Genomic DNA, 22,306 nt, shown 5'->3' with positions numbered 1-22,306 from the left:
TTTCTGAAATTGTGACCCCGGGGCTTAGGGATTTTTTCAAAAAAATATTTTTCTGCCGGTTAAGTTGTCGAGGGCTGATTTCTTGTCCTGTGATAGAAAGCCTTCTGTTTCGACCACCAAAGCTTTCAGGGGAGCATTTGGAACCGTCGGGGACCATTTTTGAGGGAATTGCCAAAATTCCGATTTTTTCTGAAATTGTGACCCCGGGGCTTAGGGATTTTTTCAAAAAAATATTTTTCTGCCGGTTCAGTTGTAGAGGTCTGATTTCTTGTCCTGTGATAAAAAGCCTTCTGTTTCGACCGTCAAACCTTTCAGGGGAGCATTTGCAACCATTGGGGACCATTTGTGAATGAATTCCCAAAAGTCAGATATTTCTGAAATTGTGACCCCGGGGCTTAGGGATTTTTTCAAAAAAATATTTTTCTGCTGCTTAAGTTGTCGAGGGCTGATTACTTGTTCTGTGATAAAAAGCCTTCTGTTTCGACCGCCAAACCTTTCAGGGGAGCATTTGGAACCGTTGGGGACCATTTTTGAGGGAATTGCCAAAAGTCAGATTTTTTCTGAAATTGTGACCCCGGGGCTTAGGGATTTTTTCCAAAAAATATTTTTCTGCCGGTTCAGTTGTAGACGTCTGATTTCTTGTCCTGTGATAAAAAGCCTTCTGTTTCGACCGTCAAACCTTTCAGGGGAGCATTTGCAACCATTGGGGACCATTTTTGAATGAATTCCCAAAAGTCAGATTTTTTCTGAAATTGTGACCCCGGGGCTTAGGGATTTTTTCAAAAAAATATCTTTCTTCCGGTTAAGTTGTCGAGGGCTGATTTCTTGTCCTGTGATAAAAAGCCTTCTGTTTCGACCGCCAAACCTTTCAGGGGAGCATTTCAAACCGTTGGGGACCATCTTTGAGTGAATTGCAGAAAGTCAGATTTTTTCTGAAATTGTGACCCCAGGGCTTAGGGATTTTTTCAAAAAAATATTTTTCTGCCGCTTAAGTTGTCGAGGGCTGATTTCTTGTCCTGTGATAAAAAGCCTTCTGTTTCGACGGCCAAAACGTTCAGGGGAGCATTTGCAACCGTTGGGGACCATTTTTGAGTGAATTGCCGAAAGTCAGATTTTTTTGTGAAATTGTGACCCCGGGGCTAAGGGATTTTTTCAAAAAAATATTTTTCTCCCGGTTAAGTTGTCGAGGGCTGTTTTCTTGTCCTGTGATAAAAAGCCTTCTGTTTCGACCACCAAACCTTTCAGGTGAGCAGTTGGAACCTTTGGGGACCATTTTTGAGGGAATTGCCAAAAGTCAGATTTTTTCGGAAATTGTGACCCCGGGGCTTAGGGATTTTTTCCAAAAAATATTTTTCTGCCGGTTCAGTTGTAGAGGTCTGATTTCTTGTCCTGTGATAAAAAGCCTTCTGTTTCGACCGTCAAACCTTTCAGGGGAGCATTTGCAACCATTGGGGACCATTTTTGAGTGAATTCCCAAAAGTCAGATTTTTTCTGAAATTGTGACCCCGGGGCTTAGGGATTTTTTCCAAAAAATATTTTTCTGCCGGTTCAGTTGTAGAGGTCTGATTTCTTGTCCTGTGATAAAAAGCCTTCTGTTTCGACCGTCAAACCTTTCAGGGGAGCATTTGCAACCATTGGGGACCATTTTTGAATGAATTCCCAAAAGTCAGATTTTTTCTGAAATTGTGACCCCGGGGCTTAGGGATTTTTTCAAAAAAATATCTTTCTTCCGGTTAAGTTGTCGAGGGCTGATTTCTTGTCCTGTGATAAAAAGCCTTCTGTTTCGACCGCCAAACCTTTCAGGGGAGCATTTCAAACCGTTGGGGACCATCTTTGAGTGAATTGCAGAAAGTCAGATTTTTTCTGAAATTGTGACCCCAGGGCTTAGGGATTTTTTCAAAAAAATATTTTTCTGCCGCTTAAGTTGTCGAGGGCTGATTTCTTGTCCTGTGATAAAAAGCCTTCTGTTTCGACGGCCAAAACTTTCAGGGGAGCATTTGCAACCGTTGGGGACCATTTTTGAGTGAATTGCCGAAAGTCAGATTTTTTTGTGAAATTGTGACCCCGGGGCTAAGGGATTTTTTCAAAAAAATATTTTTCTCCCGGTTAAGTTGTCGAGGGCTGTTTTCTTGTCCTGTGATAAAAAGCCTTCTGTTTCGACCACCAAACCTTTCAGGTGAGCAGTTGGAACCGTTGGGGACCATTTTTGAGGGAATTGCCAAAAGTCAGATTTTTTCGGAAATTGTGACCCCGGGGCTTAGGGATTTTTTCCAAAAAATATTTTTCTGCCGGTTCAGTTGTAGAGGTCTGATTTCTTGTCCTGTGATAAAAAGCCTTCTGTTTCGACCGTCAAACCTTTCAGGGGAGCATTTGCAACCATTGGGGACCATTTTTGAGTGAATTCCCAAAAGTCAGATTTTTTCTGAAATTGTGACCCCGGGGCTTAGGGATTTTTTCCAAAAAATATTTTTCTGCCGGTTCATTTGTAGAGGTCTGATTTCTTGTCCTGTGATAAAAAGCCTTCTGTTTCGACCGTCAAACCTTTCAGGGGAGCATTTGCAACCATTGGGGACCATTTTTGAATGAATTCCCAAAAGTCAGATTTTTTCTGAAATTGTGACCCCGGGGCTTAGGGATTTTTTCAAAAAAATATCTTTCTTCCGGTTAAGTTGTCGAGGGCTGATTTCTTGTCCTGTGATAAAAAGCCTTCTGTTTCGACCGCCAAACCTTTCAGGGGAGCATTTCAAACCGTTGGGGACCATTTTTGAGTGAATTGCCGAAAGTCAGATTTTTTCTGAAATTGTGACCCCAGGGATTAGGGATTTTTTCAAAAAAATATTTTTCCGCCGGTTCAGCTCTCGAGGTCTGATTTCTTGTCCTGTGATAAAAAGCCTTCTGTTTCGACCGTCAAACCTTTCAGGGGAGCATTTGGAACCATTGGGGACCATTTTTGAGTGAATTGCCGAAAGTCAGATTTTTTCTGAAATTGTGACCCCGGGGCTTAGGGATTTTTTTTAAAAAAAATATTTTTCTGCCATTTAAGTTTTCGACTACTGATTTCTTCTCCTGTGATAAAAAGCCTTCTGTTTGGACCGCCAAAACTTTCAGGGGAGCATTTGGATCCGTTGGGGACCATTTTTGAATGAATTGCCGAAAGTCAGATTTTTTTCTGAAATTGTGACCCCGGGGCTTAGGGATTTTTTCAAAAGAATATTTTTCTGCCGGTTCAGTTGTTGAGGTCTGATTTCTTCTCCTGTGTTAAAAAGCCTTCTGTTTCGACCGCCAAACCTTTCATGGGAACATTTGCAACCGTTGGGGACCATTTTTGAGTGTATTGCCGAAAGTCAGAATTTTTCTGAAATTGTGACCCCGGGGCTTAGGGATTTTTTCAAAAAAATATTTTTCTGCGGCTTAAGTTCTCAAGGTCTGATTTCTTCTCCTGTGATAAAAAGCCTTCTGTTTCGACCGTCAAACCTTTCAGGGGAGCATTTGCAACCATTGCGGACCATTTTTGAATGAATTTCCAAAAGTGAGATTTTTTCTGAAATTGTGACCCCGGGGCTTAGGGATTTTTTCAAAAAAATATTTTTCTGCCGGTTCAGTTGTAGAGGTCTGATTTCTTCTCCTGTGTTAAAAAGCCTTCTGTTTCGACCGCTAAACCTTTCAGGGGAGCATTTGCAACCGTTGGGGACCATTTTTGAGTGTATTGCCAAAAGTCAGATTTTTTCTGAAATTGTGACCCCGGGGCTTAGGGATTTTTTCAAAAAAATATTTTTCTTCCGGTTAAGTTGTCGAGGGCTGATTTCTTGTCCTGTCATAAAAAGCCTTCTGTTTCGACCGCCAAACCTTTCAAGAGAGCATTTGGAACCGTTGGGGACCATTTTTGTGTGAATTGCCGAAAGTCAGATTTTTTCTGAAATTGTGACCCCGGGGCTTAGGGATTTTTTCAAAAAAATATTTTTCTGCCGGTTAAGTTGTCGAGGGTTGATTTCTTGTCCTGTGATAAAAAGCCTTCTGTATCGACCACCAAACCTTTCAGGAGAGCATTTGCAACCATTGGGGACCATTTTTGAGTGAATTGCCGAAAGTCAGAATTTTTCTGAAATTGTGACCCCGGGGCTTAGGGATTTTTTCAAAAAAATATTTTTCTGCCGGTTAAGTTGTCGAGGGCTGATTTCTTGTCCTGTGATAAAAAGCCTTCTGTTTCGACCACCAAACCTTTCAGGGGAGCATGTGGAACCGTTGGGGACCATTTTTGAGGGAATTGCCAAAAGTCCGATTTTTTCTGAAATTGTGACCCCGGGGCTTAGGGATTTTTTCAAAAAAATATTTTTCTGCCGGTTCAGTTGTAGAGGTCTGATTTCTTGTCCTGTGATAAAAAGCCTTCTGTTTCGACCGTCAAACCTTTCAGGGGAGCATTTGCAACCATTGGGGACCATTTGTGAATGAATTCCCAAAAGTCAGATCTTTTCTGAAATTGTGACCCCGGGGCTTAGGGATTTTTTCAAAAAAATATTTTTCTGCTGCTTAAGTTGTCGAGGGCTGATTACTTGTTCTGTGATAAAAAGCCTTCTGTTTCGATCGCCAAACCTTTCAGGGGAGCATTTGGAACCGTTGGGAACCATTTTTGAGGGAATTGCCAAAAGTCAGATTTTTTCTGAAATTGTGACCCCGGGGCTTAGGGATTTTTTCAAAAAAATATCTTTCTTCCGGTTAAGTTGTCGAGGGCTGATTTCTTGTCCTGTGATAAAAAGCCTTCTGTTTCGACCGTCAAACCTTTCAGGGGAGCATTTCAAACCGTTGGGGACCATTTTTGAGTGAATTCCCAAAAGTCAGATATTTCTGAAATTGTGACCCCGGGGCTTAGGGATTTTTTCAAAAAAATATTTTTCTGCTGCTTAAGTTGTCGAGGGCTGATTACTTGTTCTGTGATAAAAAGCCTTCTGTTTCGACCGCCAAACCTTTCAGGGGAGCATTTGGAACCGTTGGGGACCATTTTTGAGGGAATTGCCAAAAGTCAGATTTTTTCTGAAATTGTGACCCCGGGGCTTAGGGATTTTTTCAAAAAAATATCTTTCTTCCGGTTAAGTTGTCGAGGGCTGATTTCTTGTCCTGTGATAAAAAGCCTTCTGTTTCGACCGCCAAACCTTTCAGGGGAGCATTTCAAACCGTTGGGGACCATTTTTGAGTGAATTGCCGAAAGTCAGATTTTTTCTGAAATTGTGACCCCAGGGCTTAGGGATTTTTTCAAAAAAATATTTTTCTGCCGCTTAAGTTGTCGAGGGCTGATTTCTTGTCCTGTGATAAAAAGCCTTCTGTTTCGACGGCCAAAACTTTCAGGGGAGCATTTGCAACCGTTGGGGACCATTTTTGAGTGAATTGCCGAAAGTCAGATTTTTTTGTGAAATTGTGACCCCGGGGCTAAGGGATTTTTTCAAAAAAATATTTTTCTGCCGGTTAAGTTGTCGAGGGCTGATTTCTTGTCCTGTGATAAAAAGCCTTCTGTTTCGACCGCCAAACCTTTCAGGGGAGCATTTGGAACCGTTGGGGACCATTTTTGAGGGAATTGCCAAAAGTCAGATTTTTTCTGAAATTGTGACCCCGGGGCTTAGGGATTTTTTCCAAAAAATATTTTTCTGCCGGTTCAGTTGTAGAGGTCTGATTTCTTGTCCTGTGATAAAAAGCCTTCTGTTTCGACCGTCAAACCTTTCAGGGGAGCATTTGCAACCATTGGGGACCATTTTTGAGTGAATTCCCAAAAGTCAGATTTTTTCTGAAATTGTGACCCCGGGGCTTAGGGATTTTTTCAAAAAAATATCTTTCTTCCGGTTAAGTTGTCGAGGGCTGATTTCTTGTCCTGTGATAAAAAGCCTTCTGTTTCGACCGCCAAACCTTTCAGGGGAGCATTTCAAACCGTTGGGGACCATTTTTGAGTGAATTGCCGAAAGTCAGTTTTTTTCTGAAATTGTGACCCCGGGGCTTAGGGATTTTTTTCAAAAAAATATTTTTCTGCCGGTTCAGTTGTAGAGGTCTGATTTCTTGTCCTGTGATAAAAAGCCTTCTGTTTCGACCGTCAAACCTTTCAGGAGAGCATTTGCAACCATTGGGGACCATTTTTGAGTGAATTGCCGAAAGTCAGAATTTTTCTGAAATTGTGACCCCGGGGCTTAGGGATTTTTTCAAAAAAATATTTTTCTGCCGGTTAAGTTGTCAAGGGCTGATTTCTTGCCCTGTGATAAAAAGCCTTCTGTTTCGACCACCAAACCTTTCAGGGGAGCATTTGGAACCGTTGGGGACCATTTTTGAGGGAATTGCCAAAAGTCCGATTTTTTCTGAAATTGTGACCCCGGGGCTTAGGGATTTTTTCAAAAAAATATTTTTCTGCCGGTTCAGTTGTAGAGGTCTGATTTCTTGTCCTGTGATAAAAAGCCTTCTGTTTCGACCGTCAAACCTTTCAGGGGAGCATTTGCAACCATTGGGGACCATTTGTGAATGAATTCCCAAAAGTCAGATATTTCTGAAATTGTGACCCCGGGGCTTAGGGATTTTTTCAAAAAAATATTTTTCTGCTGCTTAAGTTGTCGTGGGCTGATTACTTGTTCTGTGATAAAAAGCCTTCTGTTTCGACCGCCAAACCTTTCAGGGGAGCATTTGGAACCGTTGGGGACCATTTTTGAGGGAATTGCCAAAAGTCAGATTTTTTCTGAAATTGTGACCCCGGGGCTTAGGGATTTTTTCAAAAAAAAATCTTTCTTCCGGTTAAGTTGTCGAGGGCTGATTTCTTGTCCTGTGATAAAAAGCCTTCTGTTTCGACCGCCAAACCTTTCAGGGGAGCATTTCAAACCGTTGGGGACCATTTTTGAGTGAATTGCCGAAAGTCAGATTTTTTCTGAAATTGTGACCCCAGGGCTTAGGGATTTTTTCAAAAAAATATTTTTCTGCCGCTTAAGTTGTCGAGGGCTGATTTCTTGTCCTGTGATAAAAAGCCTTCTGTTTCGACGGCCAAAACTTTCAGGGGAGCATTTGCAACCGTTGGGGACCATTTTTGAGTGAATTGCCGAAAGTCAGATTTTTTTGTGAAATTGTGACCCCGGGGCTAAGGGATTTTTTCAAAAAAATATTTTTCTGCCGGTTAAGTTGTCGAGGGCTGATTTCTTGTCCTGTGATAAAAAGCCTTCTGTTTCGACCGCCAAACCTTTCAGGGGAGCATTTGGAACCGTTGGGGACCATTTTTGAGGGAATTGCCAAAAGTCAGATTTTTTCTGAAATTGTGACCCCGGGGCTTAGGGATTTTTTCCAAAAAATATTTTTCTGCCGGTTCAGTTGTAGAGGTCTGATTTCTTGTCCTGTGATAAAAAGCCTTCTGTTTCGACCGTCAAACCTTTCAGGGGAGCATTTGCAACCATTGGGGACCATTTTTGAGTGAATTCCCAAAAGTCAGATTTTTTCTGAAATTGTGACCCCGGGGCTTAGGGATTTTTTCCAAAAAATATCTTTCTTCCGGTTAAGTTGTCGAGGGCTGATTTCTTGTCCTGTGATAAAAAGCCTTCTGTTTCGACCGCCAAACCTTTCAGGGGAGCATTTCAAACCGTTGGGGACCATTTTTGAGTGAATTGCCGAAAGTCAGTTTTTTTCTGAAATTGTGACCCCGGGGCTTAGGGATTTTTTTCAAAAAAATATTTTTCTGCCGGTTAAGGTCTCGAGGTCTGATTTCTTGTCCTGTGATAAAAAGCCTTCTGTTTCGACCGTCAAACCTTTCAGGGGAGCATTTGCAACCATTTGGGACCATTTTTGAGTGAATTGCCGAAAGTCAGATTTTTTCTGAAATTGTGACCCCGGGGCTTAGGGATTTTTTCCAAAAAATATTTTTCTGCCGGTTCAGTTGTAGAGGTCTGATTTCTTGTCCTGTGATAAAAACCCTTCTGTTTCGACCGTCAAACCTTTCAGGGGAGCATTTGCAACCATTGGGGACCATTTTTGAGGGAATTGCCGAAAGTCAGATTTTTTCTGAAATTGTGACCCCGGGGCTTAGGGATTTTTTCAAAAAAATATTTTTCTGCCGCTTAAGTTGTCGAGGGCTGATTACTTGTTCTGTGATAAAAAGCCTTCTGTTTCGACTGTCAAACTTTTCAGGGGAGCATTTGCAACCATTAGGGACCATTTGTGAATGAATTCCCAAAAGTCAGATTTTTTCTGAAATTGTGACCCCAGGGCTTAGGGATTTTTTCAAAAAAATATTTTTCTGCCGCTTAAGTTGTCGAGGGCTGATTTCTTGTCCTGTGATAAAAAGCCTTCTGTTTCGACCGCCAAAACTTTCAGGGGAGCATTTGCAACCGTTGGGGACCATTTTTGAGTGAATTGCCGAAAGTCAGATTTTTTCTGAAATTGTGACCCCGGGGCTTAGGGATTTTATAAAAAAAACGTTTTTCTGCCGCTTAAGTTGTCGAGGGCTGAATTCTTCTCCTGTGATAAAAAGCCTTCTGTTTCGACCGCCAAACCTTTCAGGGGAGCATTTGCAACTGTTGGGGACAATTTTTGAGTGAATTGCCGAAAGTCAGATTTTTTCTGAAATTGTAACCCCGGGGCTTATGGATTTTTTCAAAAAAATATTTTTCTGCCGCTTAAGTTGTCGAGGGCTGATTTCTTGTCCTGTGATAAAAAGGCTTCTTTTTCGACCATCAAACCTTTCAGGGGAGCATTTGCAACCGTTGGGGACCATTTTTGAGTGAATTGCCAAAAGTCAGATTTTTTTCTGAAATTGTGACCCCGGGGCTTAGGGATTTTTTCAAAAAAAAAATTTTCTGCCGGTTCAGTTGTTGAGGTCTGATTTCTTGTCCTGTGATAAAAAGCCTTCTGTTTCGACCGTCAAACCTTTCAGGGGAGCATTTGCAACCATTGGGGACCATTTTTGAGTGAATTGCCGAAAGTCAGATCTTTTCTGAAATTGTGACCCCGGGGCTTAGGGATTTGTTCAAAAAAAAATTTTTTCCGCCGGTTCAGCTCTCGAGGGCTGATTTCTCGTCCTGTGATAAAAAGCCTTCTGTTTCGACCGCCAAACCTTTCAGGGGAGCATTTGGAACCGTTGGGGACCATTTTTGAGTGAATTGCCAAAAGTCAGATTTTTTCTGAAATTGTGACCCCGGGGCTTAGGGATTTTTTTAAAAAAAAAAATTTTCCGCCGGTTCAGCTCTCGAGGGCTGATTTCTTCTCCTGTGATAAAAAGCCTTCTGTTTCGACCGTCAAACCTTTAAGGGGAGCATTTGCAACCATTGGGGACCATTTTTGAATGAATTCCCAAAAGTCAGATATTTCTGAAATTGTGACCCCGGGGCTTAGGGATTTTTTCAAAAAAATATTTTTCTGCTGCTTAAGTTGTCGAGGGCTGATTTCTTGTCCTGTGATAAAAAGCCTTCTGTTTCGACCGTCAAACCTTTCAGGGGAGCATTTGCAACCATTGGGGACCATTTTTGAGTGAATTGCCGAAAGTCAGATCTTTTCCGAAATTGTGACCCCAGGGCTTAGGGATTTGTTCAAAAAAAAAAAATTTTTCCGCCGGTTCAGCTCTCGAGGGCTGATTTCTCGTCCTGTGATAAAAAGCCTTCTGTTTCGGCCGCCAAACCTTTCAGGGGAGCATTTGGAACCGTTGGGGACCATTTTTGAGTGAATTGCCGAAAGTCAGATTTTTTCTGAAATTGTGACCCCGGGGCTTAGGGATTTTTTTTTAAAAAAAATTTTTCCGCCGGTTCAGCTCTCGAGGGCTGATTTCTTCTCCTGTGATAAAAAGCCTTCTGTTTCGACCGTCAAACCTTTCAGGGGAGCATTTGCAACCATTGGGGACCATTTTTGAATGAATTCCCAAAAGTCAGATATTTCTGAAATTGTGACCCCGGGGCTTAGGGATTTTTTCAAAAAAATATTTTTCTGCTGCTTAAGTTGTCGAGGGCTGATTTCTTGTCCTGTGATAAAAAGCCTTCTGTTTCGACCACCAAACCTTTCAGGGGAGCATTTGGAACCGTTGGGGACCATTTTTGAGGGAATTGCCAAAAGTCCGATCTTTTCTGAAATTGTGACCCCGGGGCTTAGGGATTTTTTCAAAAAAATATTTTTCTGCCGGTTCAGTTGTAGAGGTCTGATTTCTTGTCCTGTGATAAAAAGCCTTCTGTTTCGACCGTCAAACCTTTCAGGGGAGCATTTGCAACCATTGGGGACCATTTTTGAATGAATTCCCAAAAGTCAGTTTTTTTCTGAAATTGTGACCCCGGGGCTTAGGGATTTTTTTAAAAAAAAATTTTTCCGCCGGTTCAGCTCTCGAGGGCTGATTTCTTCTCCTGTGATAAAAAGCCTTCTGTTTCGACCGCCAAAACTTTCAGGGGAGCATTTGGAACCCTTGGGGACCATTTTTGAGTGAATTGCCGAAAGTCAGTTTTTTTCTGAAATTGTGACCCAGGGGCTTAGGGATTTTTTTTAAAAAAATATTTTTCTGCGGCTTAAGTTCTCGAGGTCTGATTTCTTGTCCTTCTGTTTGGACCGCCAAAACTTTCAAGAGAGCATTTGCAACCGTTGGGGACCATTTTTGAGTGAATTGCCGAAAGTCAGATTTTTTCTGAAATTGTGACCCCGGGGCTTAGGGATTTTTTCAAAAAAATATTTTTCTGCCGGTTAAGTTGTCGAGGGTTGATTTCTTGTCCTGTGATAAAAAGCCTTCTGTATCGACCACCAAACCTTTCAGGAGAGCATTTGCAACCATTGGGGACCATTTTTGAGTGAATTGCCGAAAGTCAGAATTTTTCTGAAATTGTGACCCCGGGGCTTAGGGATTTTTTCAAAAAAATATTTTTCTGCCGGTTAAGTTGTCGAGGGCTGATTTCTTGTCCTGTGATAAAAAGCCTTCTGTTTCGACCGTCAAACCTTTCAGGGGAGCATTTGCAACCATTGGGGACCATTTTTGAATGAATTCCCAAAAGTCAGATATTTCTGAAATTGTGACCCCGGGGCTTAGGGATTTTTTCAAGAAAATATTTTTCTGCTGCTTAAGTTGTCGAGGGCTGATTACTTGGCCTGTGATAAAAAGCCTTCTGTTTCGACCACCAAACCTTTCAGGGGAGCATTTGGAACCGTTGGGGACCATTTTTGAGTGAATTGCCGAAAGTCAGATTTTTTCTGAAATTGTGACCCCGGGGCTAAGGGATTTTTTCAAAAAAATATTTTTCTGCCGGTTCAGTTGTAGAGGTCTGATTTCTTGTCCTGTGATAAAAAGCCTTCTGTTTCGACCGTCAAACCTTTCAGGGGAGCATTTGCAACTATTGGGGACCATTTTTGAATGAATTCCCAAAAGTCACATTTTTTCTGAAATTGTGACCCCGGGGGTTAGGGATTTTTTCAAAAAAATATTTTTCTTCCGGTTAAGTTGTCGAGGGCTGATTTCTTGTCCTGTGATAAAAAGCCTTCTGTATCGACCACCAAACCTTTCAGGAGAGCATTTGCAACCATTGGGGACCATTTTTGAGTGAATTGCCGAAAGTCAGATCTTTTCTGAAATTGTGACCCCGGGGCTTAGGGATTTGTTCAAAAAAAAAAAATTTTCCGCCGGTTCAGCTCTCGAGGGCTGATTTCTCGTCCTGTGATAAAAAGCCTTCTGTTTCGACCGCCAAACCTTTCAGGGGAGCATTTGGAACCGTTGGGGACCATTTTTGAGTGAATTGCCGAAAGTCAGATTTTTTCTGAAATTGTGACCCCGGGGCTTAGGGATTTTTTTTTTTTTAAAAAAATTTTCCGCCGGTTCAGCTCTCGAGGGCTGATTTCTTCTCCTGTGATAAAAAGCCTTCTGTTTCGACCGCCAAAACTTTCAGGGGAGCATTTGGAACCCTTGGGGACCATTTTTGAGTGAATTGCCGAAAGTCAGATTTTTTCTGAAATTGTGACCCAGGGGCTTAGGGATTTTTTTAAAAAAAATATTTTTCTGCGGCTTAAGTTCTCGAGGTCTGATTTCTTGTCCTTCTGTTTGGACCGCCAAAACTTTCAAGAGAGCATTTGCAACCGTTGGGGACCATTTTTGAGTGAATTGCCGAAAGTCAGATTTTTTCTGAAATTGTGACCCCGGGGCTTAGGGATTTTTTCAAAAAAAATATTTTTCTGCCGCTTAAGTTGTCGAGGGTTGATTTCTTGTCCTGTGATAAAAAGCCTTCTGTATCGACCACCAAACCTTTCAGGAGAGCATTTGCAACCGTTGGGGACCATTTTTGAGTGAATTGCCGAAAGTCAGTTTTTTTCTGAAATTGTGACCCCGGGGCTTAGGGATTTTTTCAAAAAAATATTTTTCTGCCGGTTAAGTTGTCGAGGGCTGATTTCTTGTCCTGTGATAAAAAGCCTTCTGTTTCGACCACCAAACCTTTCAGGGGAGCATTTGGAACCGTTGGGGACCATTTTTGAGGGAATTGCCAAAAGTCCGATTTTTTCTGAAATTGTGACCCCGGGGCTTAGGGATTTTTTCAAAAAAATATTTTTCTGCCGGTTCAGTTGTAGAGGTCTGATTTCTTGTCCTGTGATAAAAAGCCTTCTGTTTCGACCGTCAAACCTTTCAGGGGAGCATTTGCAACCATTGGGGATCATTTGTGAATGAATTCCCAAAAGTCAGATATTTCTGAAATTGTGACCCCGGGGCTTAGGGATTTTTTCAAAAAAATATTTTTCTGCTGCTTAAGTTGTCGAGGGCTGATTTCTTGCCCTGTGATAAAAAGCCTTCTGTTTCGACCACCAAACCTTTCAGGGGAGCATTTGGAACCGTTGGGGACCATTTTTGAGGGAATTGCCAAAAGTCAGATTTTTTCTGAAATTGTGACCCCAGGGCTTAGGGATTTTTTCAAAAAAATATTTTTCTGCCGCTTAAGTTGTCGAGGGCTGATTTCTTGTCCTGTGATAAAAAGCCTTCTGTTTCGACGGCCAAAACTTTCAGGGGAGCATTTGCAACCGTTGGGGACCATTTTTGAGTGAATTGCCGAAAGTCAGATTTTTTTGTGAAATTGTGACCCCGGGGCTAAGGGATTTTTTCAAAAAAATATTTTTCTGCCGGTTAAGTTGTCGAGGGCTGATTTCTTGTCCTGTGATAAAAAGCCTTCTGTTTCGACCGCCAAACCTTTCAGGGGAGCATTTGGAACCGTTGGGGACCATTTTTGAGGGAATTGCCAAAAGTCAGATTTTTTCTGAAATTGTGACCCCGGGGCTTAGGGATTTTTTCCAAAAAATATTTTTCTGCCGGTTCAGTTGTAGAGGTCTGATTTCTTGTCCTGTGATAAAAAGCCTTCTGTTTCGACCGTCAAACCTTTCAGGGGAGCATTTGCAACCATTGGGGACCATTTTTGAGTGAATTCCCAAAAGTCAGATTTTTTCTGAAATTGTGACCCCCGGGGCTTAGGGATTTTTTTCAGAAAAATATTTTTCTGCTGGTTCAGTTGTAGAGGTCTGATTTCTTGTCCTGTGATAAAAAGCCTTCTGTTTCGACCGTCAAACCTTTCAGGGGAGCATTTGCAACCATTTGGGACCGTTTTTGAATGAATTGCCGAAAGTCAGTTTTTTTCTGAAATTGTGACCCCGGGGCTTAGGGATTTTTTCAAAAAAATATTTTTCTGCCGGTTCAGTTGTAGAGGTCTGATTTCTTGTCCTGTGATAAAAAGCCTTCTGTTTCGACCGTCAAACCTTTCAGGGGAGCATTTGCAACCATTGGGGACCATTTGTGAATGAATTCCCAAAAGTCAGATATTTCTGAAATTGTGACCCCGGGGTTTAGGGATTTTTTCAAAAAAATATTTTTCTGCTGCTTAAGTTGTCGTGGGCTGATTACATGTTCTGTGATAAAAAGCCTTCTGTTTCGACCGCCAAACCTTTCAGGGGAGCATTTGGAACCGTTGGGGACCATTTTTGAGGGAATTGCCAAAAGTCAGATTTTTTCTGAAATTGTGACCCCGGGGCTTAGGGATTTTTTCAAAAAAAAATCTTTCTTCCGGTTAAGTTGTCGAGGGCTGATTTCTTGTCCTGTGATAAAAAGCCTTCTGTTTCGACCGCCAAACCTTTCAGGGGAGCATTTCAAACCGTTGGGGACCATTTTTGAGTGAATTGCCGAAAGTCAGATTTTTTCTGAAATTGTGACCCCAGGGCTTAGGGATTTTTTCAAAAAAATATTTTTCTGCCGCTTAAGTTGTCGAGGGCTGATTTCTTGTCCTGTGATAAAAAGCCTTCTGTTTCGACGGCCAAAACTTTCAGTGGAGCATTTGCAACCGTTGGGGACCATTTTTGAGTGAATTGCCGAAAGTCAGATTTTTTTGTGAAATTGTGACCCCGGGGCTAAGGGATTTTTTCAAAAAAATATTTTTCTGCCGGTTAAGTTGTCGAGGGCTGATTTCTTGTCCTGTGATAAAAAGCCTTCTGTTTCGACCGCCAAACCTTTCAGGGGAGCATTTGGAACCGTTGGGGACCATTTTTGAGGGAATTGCCAAAAGTCAGATTTTTTCTGAAATTGTGACCCCGGGGCTTAGGGATTTTTTCCAAAAAATATTTTTCTGCCGGTTCAGTTGTAGAGGTCTGATTTCTTGTCCTGTGATAAAAAGCCTTCTGTTTCGACCGTCAAACATTTCAGGGGAGCATTTGCAACCATTGGGGACCATTTTTGAGTGAATTCCCAAAAGTCAGATTTTTTCTGAAATTGTGACCCCGGGGCTTAGGGATTTTTTCCAAAAAATATCTTTCTTCCGGTTAAGTTGTCGAGGGCTGATTTCTTGTCCTGTGATAAAAAGCCTTCTGTTTCGACCGCCAAACCTTTCAGGGGAGCATTTCAAACCGTTGGGGACCATTTTTGAGTGAATTGCCGAAAGTCAGTTTTTTTCTGAAATTGTGACCCCGGGGCTTAGGGATTTTTTTCAAAAAAATATTTTTCTGCCGGTTAAGGTCTCGAGGTCTGATTTCTTGTCCTGTGATAAAAAGCCTTCTGTTTCGACCGTCAAACCTTTCAGGGGAGCATTTGCAACCATTTGGGACCATTTTTGAGTGAATTGCCGAAAGTCAGATTTTTTCTGAAATTGTGACCCCGGGGCTTAGGGATTTTTTCCAAAAAATATTTTTCTGCCGGTTCAGTTGTAGAGGTCTGATTTCTTGTCCTGTGATAAAAACCCTTCTGTTTCGACCGTCAAACCTTTCAGGGGAGCATTTGCAACCATTGGGGACCATTTTTGAGGGAATTGCCGAAAGTCAGATTTTTTCTGAAATTGTGACCCCGGGGCTTAGGGATTTTTTCAAAAAAATATTTTTCTGCCGCTTAAGTTGTCGAGGGCTGATTACTTGTTCTGTGATAAAAAGCCTTCTGTTTCGACTGTCAAACTTTTCAGGGGAGCATTTGCAACCATTAGGGACCATTTGTGAATGAATTCCCAAAAGTCAGATTTTTTCTGAAATTGTGACCCCAGGGCTTATGGATTTTTTCAAAAAAATATTTTTCTGCCGCTTAAGTTGTCGAGGGCTGATTTCTTGTCCTGTGATAAAAAGCCTTCTGTTTCGACCGCCAAAACTTTCAGGGGAGCATTTGCAACCGTTGGGGACCATTTTTGAGTGAATTGCCGAAAGTCAGATCTTTTCTGAAATTGTGACCCCGGGGCTTAGGGATTTGTTCAAAAAAAAATTTTTTCCGCCGGTTCAGCTCTCGAGGGCTGATTTCTCGTCCTGTGATAAAAAGCCTTCTGTTTCGACCTCCAAACCTTTCAGGGGAGCATTTGGAACCGTTGGGGACCATTTTTGAGTGAATTGCCAAAAGTCAGATTTTTTCTGAAATTGTGACCCCGGGGCTTAGGGATTTTTTTAAAAAAAAAAATTTTCCGCCGGTTCAGCTCTCGAGGGCTGATTTCTTCTCCTGTGATAAAAAGCCTTCTGTTTCGACCGTCAAACCTTTCAGGGGAGCATTTGCAACCATTGGGGACCATTTTTGAATGAATTCCCAAAAGTCAGATATTTCTGAAATTGTGACCCCGGGGCTTAGGGATTTTTTCAAAAAAATATTTTTCTGCTGCTTAAGTTGTCGAGGGCTGATTTCTTGTCCTGTGATAAAAAGCCTTCTGTTTCGACCGTCAAACCTTTCAGGGGAGCATTTGCAACCATTGGGGACCATTTTTGAGTGAATTGCCGAAAGTCAGATCTTTTCCGAAATTGTGACCCCAGGGCTTAGGGATTTGTTCAAAAAAAAAAATTTTTCCGCCGGTTCAGCTCTCGAGGGCTGATTTCTCGTCCTGTGATAAAAAGCCTTCTGTTTCGACCGCCAAACCTTTCAGGGGAGCATTTGGAACCGTTGGGGACCATTTTTGAGTGAATTGCCGAAAGTCAGATTTTTTCTGAAATTGTGACCCCGGGGCTTAGGGATTTTTTTTAAAAAAAAAATTTTCCGCCGGTTCAGCTCTCGAGGGCTGATTTCTTCTCCTGTGATAAAAAGCCTTCTGTTTCGACCGCCAAAACTTTCAGGGGAGCATTTGGAACCCTTGGGGACCATTTTTGAGTGAATTGCCGAAAGTCAGATTTTTTCTGAAATTGTGACCCAGGGGCTTAGGGATTTTTTTAAAAAAAATATTTTTCTGCGGCTTAAGTTCTCGAGGTCTGATTTCTTGTCCTTCTGTTTGGACCGCCAAAACTTTCAAGAGAGCATTTGGAACCGTTGGGGACCATTTTTGAGTGAATTGCCGAAAGTCAGATTTTTTCTGAAATTGTGACCCCGGGGCTTAGGGATTTTTTCAAAAAAATATTTTTCTGCCGGTTAAGTTGTCGAGGGTTGATTTCTTGTCCTGTGATAAAAAGCCTTCTGTATCGACCACCAAACCTTTCAGGAGAGCATTTGCAACCATTGGGGACCATTTTTGAGTGAATTGCCGAAAGTCAGAATTTTTCTGAAATTGTGACCCCGGGGCTTAGGGATTTTTTCAAAAAAATATTTTTCTGCCGGTTAAGTTGTCGAGGGCTGATTTCTTGTCCTGTGATAAAAAGCCTTCTGTTTCGACCACCAAACCTTTCAGGGGAGCATTTGGAACCGTTGGGGACCATTTTTGAGGGAATTGCCAAAAGTCCGATTTTTTCTGAAATTGTGACCCCGGGGCTTAGGGATTTTTTCAAAAAAATATTTTTCTGCCGGATCAGTTGTAGAGGTCTGATTTCTTGTCCTGTGATAAAAAGCCTTCTGTTTCGACCGTCAAACCTTTCAGGGGAGCATTTGCAACCATTGGGGACCATTTTTGAATGAATTCCCAAAAGTCAGATTTTTTCTGAAATTGTGACCCCGGGGCTTAGGGATTTTTTCAAAAAAATATTTTTCTGCTGCTTAAGTTGTCGAGGGCTGATTACTTGTCCTGTGATAAAAAGCCTTCTGTTTCGACCGCCAAACCTTTCAGGGGAGCATTTCAAACCGTTGGGGACCATTTTTGAGTGAATTGCCGAAAGTCAGATTTTTTTCTGAAATTGTGACCCCAGGGCTTAGGGATTTTTTCAAAAAAATATTTTTCTGCCGCTTAAGTTGTCGAGGGCTGATTTCTTGTCCTGTGATAAAAAGCCTTCTGTTTCGACCGCCAAAACTTTCAGGGGAGCATTTGCAACCGTTGGGGACCATTTTTGAGTGAATTGCCGAAAGTCAGATTTTTTCTGAAATTGTGACCCCGGGGCTAAGGGATTTTTTCAAAAAAATATTTTTCTGCTGGTTAAGTTCTCGAGGGCTGATTTCTTGTCCTGTGATAAAAAGCCTTCTGTTTCGACCGCCAAACCTTTCAGGGGAGCATTTGGAACCGTTGGGGACCATTTTTGAGTGAATTGCCGAAAGTCAGATTTTTTCTGAAATTGTGACCCCAGGGCTTAGGGATTTTTTCAAAAAAATATTTTTCTGCCGGTTCAGTTGTAGAGGTCTGATTTCTTGTCCTGTGATAAAAAGCCTTCTGTTTCGACCGTCAAACCTTTTAGGGGAGCATTTGCAACTATTGGGGACCATTTTTGAATGAATTCCCAAAAGTCACATTTTTTCTGAAATTGTGACCCCGGGGGTTAGGGATTTTTTCAAAAAAATATTTTTCTGCCGGTTCAGTTGTTGAGGTCTGATTTCTTGTCCTGTGATAAAAAGCCTTCTGTTTCGACCGTCAAACCTTTCAGGGGAGCATTTGCAACCATTGGGGACCATTTTTGAGTGAATTGCCGAAAGTCAGATCTTTTCTGAAATTGTGACCCCGGGGCTTAGGTATTTGTTCAAAAAAAAAAATTTTTCCGCCGGTTCAGCTCTCGAGGGCTGATTTCTCGTCCTGTGATAAAAAGCCTTCTGTTTCGACCGCCAAACCTTTCAGGGGAGCATTTGGAACCGTTGGGGACCATTTTTGAGTGAATTGCCGAAAGTCAGATTTTTTCTGAAATTGTGACCCCGGGGCTTAGGGATTTTTTCAAAAAAATATTTTTCTGCCGGTTAAGTTGTCGAGGGTTGATTTCTTGTCCTGTGATAAAAAGCCTTCTGTATCGACCACCAAACCTTTCAGGAGTGCATTTGCAACCATTGGGGACCATTTTTGAGTGAATTGCCGAAAGTCAGAATTTTTCTGAAATTGTGACCCCGGGGCTTAGGGATTTTTTCAAAAAAATATTTTTCTGCCGGTTAAGTTGTCGAGGGCTGATTTCTTGTCCTGTGATAAAAAGCCTTCTGTTTCGACCACCAAACCTTTCAGGGGAGCATTTGGAACCGTTGGGGACCATTTTTGAGGGAATTGCCAAAAGTCCGATCTTTTCTGAAATTGTGACCCCGGGGCTTAGGGATTTTTTCAAAAAAATATTTTTCTGCCGGTTCAGTTGTAGAGGTCTGATTTCTTGTCCTGTGATAAAAAGCCTTCTGTTTCGACCGTCAAACCTTTCAGGGGAGCATTTGCAACCATTGGGGACCATTTTTGAATGAATTCCCAAGAGTCAGATATTTCTGAAATTGTGACCCCGGGGCTTAGGGATTTTTTCAAAAAAATATTTTTCTGCTGCTTAAGTTGTCGAGGGCTGATTACTTGTCCTGTGATAAAAAGCCTTCTGTTTCGACCACCAAACCTTTCAGGGGAGCATTTCAAACCGTTGGGGACCATTTTTGAGTGAATTGCCGAAAGTCAGATTTTTTCTGAAATTGTGACCCCGGGGCTAAGGGATTTTTTCAAAAAAATATTTTTCTGCCGGTTAAGTTGTCGAGGGCTGATTTCTTGTCCTGTGATAAAAAGCCTTCTGTTTCGACCGCCAAACCTTTCAGGGGAGCATTTGGAACCGTTGGGGACCATTTTTGAGTGAATTGCCGAAAGTCAGATTTTTTCTGAAATTGTGACCCCAGGGCTTAGGGATTTTTTCAAAAAAATATTTTTCTGCCGGTTCAGTTGTAGAGGTCTGATTTCTTGTCCTGTGATAAAAAGCCTTCTGTTTCGACCGTCAAACCTTTCAGGGGAGCATTTGCAACTATTGGGGACCATTTTTGAATGAATTCCCAAAAGTCACATTTTTTCTGAAATTGTGACCCCGGGGGTTAGGGATTTTTTCAAAAAAATATTTTTCTTCCGGTTAAGTTGTCGAGGGCTGATTTCTTGTCCTGTGATAAAAAGCCTTCTGTATCGACCACCAAACCTTTCAGGAGAGCATTTGCAACCATTGGGGACCATTTTTGAGTGAATTGCCGAAAGTCAGATCTTTTCTGAAATTGTGACCCCGGGGCTTAGGGATTTGTTAAAAAAAAAAAATTTTCCGCCGGTTCAGCTCTCGAGGGCTGATTTCTCGTCCTGTGATAAAAAGCCTTCTGTTTCGACCGCCAAACCTTTCAGGGGAGCATTTGGAACCGTTGGGGACCATTTTTGAGTGAATTGCCGAAAGTCAGATTTTTTCTGAAATTGTGACCCCGGGGCTTAGGGATTTTTTTTTTTTAAAAAAATTTTCCGCCGGTTCAGCTCTCGAGGGCTGATTTCTTCTCCTGTGATAAAAAGCCTTCTGTTTCGACCGCCAAAACTTTCAGGGGAGCATTTGGAACCCTTGGGGACCATTTTTGAGTGAATTGCCGAAAGTCAGTTTTTTTCTGAAATTGTGACCCAGGGGCTTAGGGATTTTTTTTAAAAAAATATTTTTCTGCGGCTTAAGTTCTCGAGGTCTGATTTCTTGTCCTTCTGTTTGGACCGCCAAAACTTTCAGGGGAGCATTTGGAACCGTTGGGGACCATTTTTGAGTGAATTGCCGAAAGTCAGATTTTTTCTGAAATTGTGACCCCAGGGCTTAGGGATTTTTTCAAAAAAATATTTTTCTGCCGGTTCAGTTGTAGAGGTCTGATTTCTTGTCCTGTGATAAAAAGCCTTCTGTTTCGACCGTCAAACCTTTTAGGGGAGCATTTGCAACTATTGGGGACCATTTTTGAATGAATTCCCAAAAGTCACATTTTTTCTGAAATTGTGACCCCGGGGGTTAGGGATTTTTTTAAAAAAATATTTTTCTGCCGGTTCAGTTGTTGAGGTCTGATTTCTTGTCCTGTGATAAAAAGCCTTCTGTTTCGACCGTCAAACCTTTCAGGGGAGCATTTGCAACCATTGGGGACCATTTTTGAGTGAATTGCCAAAAGTCAGATCTTTTCTGAAATTGTGACCCCGGGGCTTAGGTATTTGTTCAAAAAAAAATATTTTTCTGCCGGTTCAGCTCTCGAGGGCTGATTTCTCGTCCTGTGATAAAAAGCCTTCTGTTTCGACCGCCAAACCTTTCAGGGGAGCATTTGGAACCGTTGGGGACCATTTTTGAGTGAATTGCCGAAAGTCAGAATTTTTCTGAAATTGTGACCCCGGGGCTTAGGGATTTTTTCAAAAAAATATTTTTCTGCCGGTTAAGTTGTTGAGGGCTGATTTCTTGTCCTGTGATAAAAAGCCTTCTGTTTCGACCACCAAACCTTTCAGGGGAGCATTTGCAACTATTGGGGACCATTTTTGAATGAATTCCCAAAAGTCACATTTTTTCTGAAATTGTGACCCCGGGGGTTAGGGATTTTTTCAAAAAAATATTTTTCTTCCGGTTAAGTTGTCGAGGGCTGATTTCTTGTCCTGTGATAAAAAGCCTTCTGTATCGACCATCAAACCTTTCAGGAGAGCATTTGCAACCATTGGGGACCATTTTTGAGTGAATTGCCGAAAGTCAGATCTTTCCTGAAATTGTGACCCCGGGGCATAGGGATTTGTTCAAAAAAAAAAAATTTTCCGCCGGTTCAGCTCTCGAGGGCTGATTTCTTCTCCTGTGATAAAAAGCCTTCTGTTTCGACCGCCAAAACTTTCAGGGGAGCATTTGGAACCCTTGGGGACCATTTTTGAGTGAATTGCCGAAAGTCAGTTTTTTTCTGAAATTGTGACCCAGGGGCTTAGGGATTTTTTTAAAAAAAATATTTTTCTGCGGCTTAAGTTCTCGAGGTCTGATTTCTTGTCCTTCTGTTTGGACCGCCAAAACTTTCAAGAGAGCATTTGCAACCGTTGGGGACCATTTTTGAGTGAATTGCCGAAAGTCAGATTTTTTCTGAAATTGTGACCCCGGGGCTTAGGGATTTTTTCAAAAAAATATTTTTCTGCCGGTTAAGTTGTCGAGGGTTGATTTCTTGTCCTGTGATAAAAAGCCTTCTGTATCGACCACCAAACCTTTCAGGAGAGCATTTGCAACCATTGGGGACCATTTTTGAGTGAATTGCCGAAAGTCAGAATTTTTCTGAAATTGTGACCCCGGGGCTTAGGGATTTTTTCAAAAAAATATTTTTCTGCCGGTTAAGTTGTCGAGGGCTGATTTCTTGTCCTGTGATAAAAAGCCTTCTGTTTCGACCGTCAAACCTTTCAGGGGAGCATTTGCAACCATTGGGGACCATTTTTGAATGAATTCCCAAAAGTCAGATATTTCTGAAATTGTGACCCCGGGGCTTAGGGATTTTTTCAAGAAAATATTTTTCTGCTGCTTAAGTTGTCGAGGGCTGATTACTTGGCCTGTGATAAAAAGCCTTCTGTTTCGACCACCAAACCTTTCAGGGGAGCATTTCAAACCGTTGGGGACCATTTTTGAGTGAATTGCCGAAAGTCAGATTTTTTCTGAAATTGTGACCCCGGGGCTAAGGGATTTTTTCAAAAAAATATTTTTCTGCCGGTTCAGTTGTAGAGGTCTGATTTCTTGTCCTGTGATAAAAAGCCTTCTGTTTCGACCGTCAAACCTTTCAGGGGAGCATTTGCAACTATTGGGGACCATTTTTGAATGAATTCCCAAAAGTCACATTTTTTCTGAAATTGTGACCCCG

This window comes from Podarcis tiliguerta (genome assembly GCF_965153285.1).
Source record: "Podarcis tiliguerta genome assembly, chromosome: 8".
Classification (NCBI taxonomy): Eukaryota; Metazoa; Chordata; class Lepidosauria; order Squamata; family Lacertidae; genus Podarcis; species Podarcis tiliguerta.
This window is presented reverse-complemented; position numbering follows the sequence as displayed.